Source organism: Mesoplodon bidens (assembly GCF_964165515.1).
Source record: "Mesoplodon bidens genome assembly, chromosome: 8".
NCBI lineage: Eukaryota > Metazoa > Chordata > Mammalia > Artiodactyla > Ziphiidae > Mesoplodon > Mesoplodon bidens.
Genome location: NC_138165.1, coordinates 72,795,226 through 72,803,901, shown reverse-complemented (window position 1 = coordinate 72,803,901; position 8,676 = coordinate 72,795,226). Strand labels below are relative to the sequence as shown.

General features: G+C 32.8%; 1 pseudogene across 1 annotated transcript in view; it reads left to right on the top strand.

The window, feature by feature from the left end:
• The first annotated feature begins 379 nt into the window (after positions 1 to 379).
• The window catches only part of LOC308621319 (3-ketoacyl-CoA thiolase, mitochondrial-like), a 31,391-nt pseudogene continuing 23,094 nt past the window's right edge, over positions 380 to 8,676 (top strand). The window contains exon 1 of the transcript in view: positions 380 to 405. The product of the transcript in view is annotated as a 3-ketoacyl-CoA thiolase, mitochondrial-like (transcript). The remainder of the gene's footprint in view (positions 406 to 8,676) is intronic.

Genomic DNA, 8,676 nt, shown 5'->3' with positions numbered 1-8,676 from the left:
TACTGTTATAGGCTCTGGGGAATACAAGCGTGATAAAACATTAGAAACAACAAGAAAAACCCTAATCTACCCCCTTGGAACTTACACTCTAGTAAGAAGTGAATGACAATATACAACACTAATAAGTAAAATACATATTGTGTTAGATGGTGAAACATAACAAAAAAAAATAAACTAGGAGAAGGAGTCAGCGAGTTGCCTAAGGTGAGGGTAGTATAATATTAAAAAGAATAGTTGTGAGCAGCTCCTCGAGAAGGTCAAATTTGACAATAACGTCCATCTTAACTGCAGTGAGAGTGGGATATATGTAGGGGTTAGAGAGAATTTTAGGCTTTAGATAAGAGTTTGAAAGGAAACCCATATTTTTTTCTCCGGCAACATGAAGAATAAATTTGTCACCAATAAGTAAGAGATCTGGGGAGAACAGTCAGGTATCCCATTTTGAAGATGCAAAATTTAAGACATCTTAGTGGATATATCTAGTGGAAAGTTGGAGATACAAGTCTTGGGTTCAGAGAGATGTCTAGATTTGAGAAAAATTGAGAATTGTTACACATTATACATGCCTGAGAGACTATGTGTGTGTGTGTGTGTGTATATATATATATATATATATATATATATATACACACACGTGTGTGTGTGTGTATGTATATGTATCACCTAGTTAAATTTAAATTACAGAAAAACAATGAATAATTTTTAGTATGGCATGTTCACACAATATTTAAGATAATATTGAAAAGACATAGTTATACTAAAACAAGATTGTTTTTCTGAAATTCCAATTTAACTGGAAATCCTGCATTTTACCTGTCAACCCTACACATATATTTTATGTAAGGCTATGAGCCCTAATAGAAAAGAGAAAAGGCTCAAGGAGGTCCTGGGCACCCCAATGGATACTTTGAGATCAGAAAGAAATGCTAAAGAATGATAGGAGGGAGTGGCCAATCAGTTAAGAGGGAAATTACAAACATTAAAAGGCAGGAAATCTGGAGTGATATCCTTAAATAAGTAAGAGGAGGAAAGGATCTACTACAAAATAGAGGGACTGGCTTTCTCCAGAACCATGGACACCTTGTGCACAGGAACAAGTACAAAGCAGAGGACATGCCACAGATGCAAGTAGTTAAGATGTGTGTGTGCACAGGGGGAGAGGAAACTAGTTGTATAAGTTTACTTCTGATTACTTCCATTTTTATCAATGCAATATACACATAAGACCATCAGTAAAGATGGGGGAAGAGGTGTTGGAAGTTTGAAGTTTAAAGAAGGCATAGAAACAAATATATGTCTGAATTCTCATTTTCAAAGCAAACTTATTTTAACTAGATTTTATATACATTTTATTTTTGATGATTTTTTCTTATTACACAAATGTTAAACATATTTAAGTGCAATATATATTTTAAGAAGTTTTTAATTAAGTAAAATGATTTTATTACTGAAAATATATGTTTGTAAAATAAAAAGTACTAGATATTTAGATCTTAGCTTCTTTGACTTTTCCTCAGCTTTCCAGAAAACTCTAAATTGACATTTCTGTGATGTCCTATTAACCTTTTGTGTTTTGAAGAATATATTTGTAGTCCAGAGATTTAAAAACTGCACTGATGTAACACTAGGTGATGGTCATCAACAGGAAACTCATATAGTGTCCCTTAGTATCCATGAGAGATTGTTTCCAGGAGCTCCCATGAGTATCAAAATCAGGGGATGCTCGGGTCCCTCATATGAAATGGTATAGGAGAGTCAGCCTTCCTTATCTGTGAATGCTCTGCATATACTGAGGGCTGACTGCACTATATTCTCCAAATCAGGAAATATTTGAGTGAAAGGAGGCACTGGTAATAATTGAGCTGGAGCAACAGGTATAAATTTGGGCTGTCCTAGGCTAACCAGAATCTACATTCAAGAGCAAGTTTTAAAAGGCATGGGGTTACAGATGATCTCTGATACTTAGTTATGAAGCTTTATGGAGAGAAAAACAATGTTTTGATTTGGTAAGACTCATTAGTACTGCACTGTACCATGAAAAAGGATATATTTTTTTCAAGATTTTTATAAATTCTCACAGTGACATTTGCTACAGTAAAGAACTAGGCTTCCTTTAGGCAATAACAAAAAGGGAGGCAATATATCTAAATCAACAAATTCTCTCCAGTCTATAATAAAATAGATATCCCAGAATAGCATTCTCTTACACTGGCAAAAACTAAGTTGTGGCAAAATTATGTTTTCAGAGTCCTTTTCTGTTTTCTATATCTTATCTTATTGTAAAAAATAAATTTATTAAATGTTCAAAGTGGGATTGTACTCTTCTTCTTTTTTGATTATAAAGATTTATTTTCTGATGTCTTGGCTAGTTAACCCCACTATTGAGAGAATTCTATTAATTGCCCAGAGTAATCACATTCTCTGTATGCTGCAAGGGCCTTTTAGAAAAATCTGTAATACAAGTTTAGCATCAATAAATTATTATAGAAATAGCTTTTTTTCAAGTTATGAGTGCATGTCCTAAATCAATGATAGATCAATATCAGTTCCAATTGTTAATAATACAATTAACATATTATCCTCATCAGTCATCATCACATAACATAGAGAGTAATTTTTGATAAGTGTGTATAGAAGCTTAACACTGGTGCTTTTACATGCTGTTACTATTGTATGCAGTATGTCACCAAAAGTTACCACTATCTCCTCAGTTTGCATGGTCACTGATGCTTAACTCCTTTATCTCTCTTCAGCCTCATACCTAGCCAGTTAGCAAGATTGTTTAGTTGACCAACAAACCTTTCTATAATCCACCTAATGATTTTCTTTCTGTTGGCCCTAACTCTAGATCACTGCCATCCCTTTTCTATATTAGAGACCATTAAATTTTCTCCCTGGCTTCTGTCATATTAACAGCTTCTTCTAAGAGAAATTGTCCCGCTCTTTGGCTTTATTCATGTTGCAAATATGTGTCCATAAATGTTTACCCTCTAGATAGTTATAGTTTATCTAATAGGAGTAACCATTGATTTGAAAGCAATTAAGCTATAATTTTTGTTGTCGTTAAAAGGAAAGTTAGATTTAGCAATCTCTCTTTCTCAACGTCTGTTTATCTTTCTCTCTCTCTCTCTGTGGAATCTAATCTGGGAAATACTTAGATCAGTTAATCCTGGGACCTGAAACTGAAATATGCATAAATAGAAGGAAGCTATAAGATACACTAGGAGACACAAAAATATCCCGATTAAAGCAATGGCATAAAATCAGAAGCTACGTGCAAAAATAAATGATAGTATAGAAAAGACATAGGGTATTAAAACAATCATCCAGCAAATTAAAAAGGAAATAAGAGGGTAAAGAAAATTAGTATACTGGGGAAGATCTGTACTCTTTTTCTACGAAGATTTTGAGAGTTACCCGTCTTCTGCAGCCTCCATAAGATCTTCCTTCATTACGGTTCTCATTCAGGGTTACTCATGAGACTTTCTCCCTTTACGGCTAGATATTTAGCTTTGCAGGTACCAAGATAACTCCCTTCCCTTGCTTGAGTTAGTCTAAGGGACTTCCTATTCCTTGCAAACAAGAAAACCTAGCTAGAACACCATAATCCATACTGCAGCCAGAGCCACCATCTTTTAATACCAATCTCATCATGCATGTTACGATAATACGATTTATAAACACTTCATGATATGACACAGATTACATATCAAACCTCACTCTTTATACTAGAGTCATACTATATTTCCTCAACCCCCCTCTTTTATCTGCTATACTCTCATTCATTTTTCAGGTGTCAAATTATGTGATATCATCTCTGGGAATTTCTACTCGATTCGTGACAAAAATCTGCATTGTGTACTTCTATTATGCATTCATGTAGGTTCCAGTGGTTTCTCCCTTAAAATTTATCACTTTTTTTATTGCAGTCTACTGTTTACATGCCTGTGTAAGGATTTACAGAGTTTTGCATGAGAATTCTAGTAAGGCTGTTCATCAGACTCAGGCAAAACCTATAATCAGAACTGACATTATACTACACTGTCCTCAAGGTTATGTGAGCTGACAGCTCCCCATCTCAGGATGGGACTTTTGGAAAGGAATAATGAGTGAATAGAGCAGGAGGAAGAAGACTTAGAGGCAGCATGGCATTCAGGGGTCAATGTGCAGATAAATGGGGAAGGTTTGAGCAGCTGCTAAAACACGCATTTTATTAGTAAATAATTGTGATTATTTAATGACATAATTTTGTTTTATATTCTGTGTTCAACTTTTCTCAAATGACTACTAAGTTGTTAGAACATAAATCCTGATGAAGTTGTTTGTATTTAACTACTTAATAATGCAACATGGATACTGTGTATTTCTTTTGTTTTAGGAACATTAGGAAAAAAATCTTACCCAGACACTAAGGATAACATGAAATAAGAAAGTTTAAAAACTGTTTTTATCTGCTTATGAAGGGTCCAGGGATTCAGCTTATTTTACTTTCTTATGTCTTGGCTTCCTCCTTTCCATTTCCTTATCTCTATTTCACCTAATTTTATCTACGTACAACTATTTATTTCTTCTTTTGTTTGGCAAGGTATGGGACATTTGACAAGCCTGAGCCTCCATGTTTTGAGAGATCTTTGCCACTTGTCTCACATGCTTTATCATTCAAATCTGTTCTAACTTGGTCTCCCTGAAACTTTGGACTTGTTACGATAAAATGTATCAGAGAGGAAAATCCACTCAACACAAAGCTCTATTAAATGCGACATTAAGAACCATGATTTGTATCCTAGTATCCTATGTTTAGCCACACTGGCTTTCATTTTGAGTTCTGCTGACAAGATTTTTTTTTCCTACCCAAAAAAAAAAAAAAAAAAAAGAGTAAGAAGGAAATGCATCAGTCTAGACTATTTATATAGAAAAGGCCTGAATTATTAGCAAATTATAACTGATTTTCTGAACAGCACTTATTTGAAAAGCATGCACACTTTATTGAACTATTATAATGAGTCCACTTAAGCACACTCTCCCCTTTGTTCCTTTATTTTATGATCTAGGTCACACCACACACTGTGGAACACATTTTCTGAACTAATTTACATTGCCAAGAAATTGGAGACAGCAGTTTATAGGAAGCAAAGCATATTCTATCAGATGTTTTTTTATTAAAGTACATTGTCTTCTAATACTGTTACTCTTGCTTGATATTCTGTGTCATAGAATCTCAATCTGTGTATTTTATTGAGGATGGTTCATGCTGTAATTGCCTAACTTTTTGGTAAACTATGATTTCACATGCAAAAATTAAATATAAATTTATTTACAATTATTAAACCATAAATAACATTACTGCTACTTCTTGGAAACAGGCCTGAATTAAAAAGGTCTTCTAATGCATTTCTTCTCTATAACATTAATCTGTTTTAAAGCAATATGCTGACAATGTTGTCATAATAATGAAAGCATCTCCATTTGTGTTCAAGTAATAAGGATTCCTAAGAATATCTTTAGACTCACCAAAATATGACTCATTCCTGAGGTCTAAAATGCCAAATACTAACTAGTCATGTGTTAATCTACTATTTCTATAAAAAAGATGTAATTTCTTTGATGACAATTTTTTGTTTAAATATATTGAAGTTAAATAATTTAAAGAGATATACGTGAAAAAAATTTATCCATGTAATTCACAGAAAATCAATTCTGTTTAATGGTCTCCTTTCAGTTAAAGTTAGACTTTATACTTAATTCCATGTGTGTTACTCAATTTGGGTGTCTACCTTTTAAAAAACTATCAGTTGTAAAATATTTACATTCTCATTAATTTTGACTTGAGAGATTCTAAAGCAGTTTACTACAAAATTTAATAACCATTTAAAGAAATAATTGTCCTTTCTAAAATAGCATGATTAGCATATTTGGAAAATGTGTTAAAGGAAGCACAACTTTGAAGTATAAACCGTTTCTCATCACTGGGCGTCTGGAGAAAAACCCTCATCTATCTCGATGGGGAACATCATGCAAGGAGTACAACAGAAACAGGCCCTGCTAAAACCAGACATGATATTGTACTTCCATTGCAAATTCATTTATCCACATGCAGAGTTCACTTTTTCTCACTCTTCTCCTTTCTCTTCAAACCCCAAATAAAACATCCTCAGTCTTCACTGTTTCAAATAATAACCTGGGTTTCTACTTCATTGAGAAAATTGAAGCAATGATGAAAGGTAGATGTATTATTTATTCAGTACAATACTGAATGGTAGTAGTGAAACCAGGTGTCATCACTTGTCCCTAAACTCAGGGGGAAATAATTCAGTCCTTCACTATATAGTGTATTATTAGCCCTGGGATTTTCACAGATGCCCTTTACCAGATTGAGGAGGTTTCCTACTATTCGTATTATACTGACAATTTTTTATCTTTAATAGGTGTTAAATGTTTTTAAAAGTTTTCAAATCCTTTCTCTGCACCTACTGAAATGATGATACAACCCCTTCTCTATCCTGTTAATATAGTGAATTCTATTGGTTGTTGTTAAATGTTAATCCAATCTTGCAATATTGGATAAATCCACCTTGGCCTTGGCTTACTTTTAAATATTATTGGATTTAATATGTTAATATTATAATTAGATTTATGGTATCTATATTCATAAGGGAAATTGGTCTAGAATTTTTTTTGTAATGTCTTTACTAGATTTTTATTAATTATGTTAGCTTCATAATACAAGTTAGGCAATGCTCTCTCCTCCTCTATACACTGAAATAGTTTATGCAAATTGGGTCTATTTCTTCTTTCAGGTTTGGCAGAATTCACCAAACCATTTGGACCTGGGGTTTTCTTTTGGTGGGATTGATGACAAATTAAATTTCTTTATTTGGTATATGTTGTCTTCTATTTTTTCTTCTGTCAGTTTTGATCAGTTGCATTTTTTTTATGAAATTCACCCATTTTATTTAAATAATTAAATTTGTTGTTTTTGTTATTAATTTCTTTTTTATTTTTTGTTTCATTGCCTTGTGATAAAAATATTGTTTGCATTATTTCTTTGCTGAATTTATTGATGCTTTCTTTATGTTCTAATGTGTGATCTATTTATGTGAGTCCTATGTTTACTTGAGATGAAATTATATTCTCTAATATGGGGTTTTAAGTGCTGGTATATTTTTATAAGATCTATGATCCTTTTATAATACTGTTTAGGTATTTTATATTTTGGCCTACTCTTTTGCCACTTAACATTTCTTGAGCTGATAATGGTGTGTTAAGTTCTTCTTCTATGAATAAATTTCTTTCTATTTTTTGGCTCTCATATAATATTTTATTTATAAAGTTGATTGTGCTCATTTCTTGCACTGTTGTGTACATGGTCATAACTGTTATATATTTACTATGAGTGTGGCTCTTAGAATTTAAAGTTGTTCTTTATTGATTATATCTAATATTTGGTGTCTGAATTCTGCCTTCTCTAGTATCAGAATAGCAATACTTGATTTCTTTGTTTACTTTCTCTTGGATGGTATAGTTTTCTCATCCTTTAAATTTTAGTCTTTAGAGTACTTTCCTTTAGGTATGCCTCTTGAATACAGTATTAAAATTAGTTTCACTTTGTGAACCAATTAAAGTTTTTTGTATGTTTAATCAGTGTCAATTGCATTCACATTTATTTGATATAACAAATATGCTTGGCTTTGATTCTATCATGATATTTTTTTGTTTATGTTATATATACTGTATTCCATTCCTATATGTGTTTTTTTTTCTTTGTCCAGTATTATTGCTCTGGCATTTATGAAGCTCATGTTTTTATTCTAATGGCTATGATTATACTAATAACATATGTAGTACTCTTATCCTTTTTTTCCCTGCTTAAACTTTTAATATGGGTGTTGTAGCTACCAAAAAAACCTTTGGACTCTGCTATGGACTAAATTTCATCCTCCACAAACTCGTATACTAAACCCCTGTGTAATGGTATTTGGAGATGAAGCTCTTGGGAAATAATTAGGTTTGGATGAGGTCATGATGGTGGGGTCTTCACGATAGGATTAGTACTCTTATAAGAAGAGACATCAGAGAGCTCTCTCTCTCTCTCTCCCCTGTGAGGACATGCAAGAAAGCATGTATCTGCAAGCTAGGAAGAGAACTCTCACTAGAATCTGACTATGATGGCACTGTAATCTCATATTTCCAGACTCTGGAACCGTGAGAAAATGAATTTCTGTTACTTAAGCCACCCTGTCTATAGTATTTTGTTATGGCAGCCCGAGCTGACAGAAACAGATTCTCATATGACTATATAAAAATCTATGAACTTATTCTAACTTTTGCCATCCCTCTCTTCTCCTTCCACATTTTTAGTTGTATTATTTACATCTTGTCAATATGTTTCTCAGTTTTATATTGGTTATAGCCTTTGTTCCAAACTTCTACTCTTTGATCTATGATTAAATATATTCAATGCATATATTTTATTAAAATGTTTATCATTTCTTGGTTGGAAGAAGCTCATTTTCTAGTAGATTTCTCAGGAGGATTCTAAGTGCTCCTTGTGTTTTTTCATGTTCAGTGGCTTCCTATAGACTTGATTCTTGAACGGCAACTTGGCTAGATGTAAAATCTTTGGATCACTTTTATTTTTTGAATTCTTTGTTGACTTACATTCCCTGTTCTGTCAAA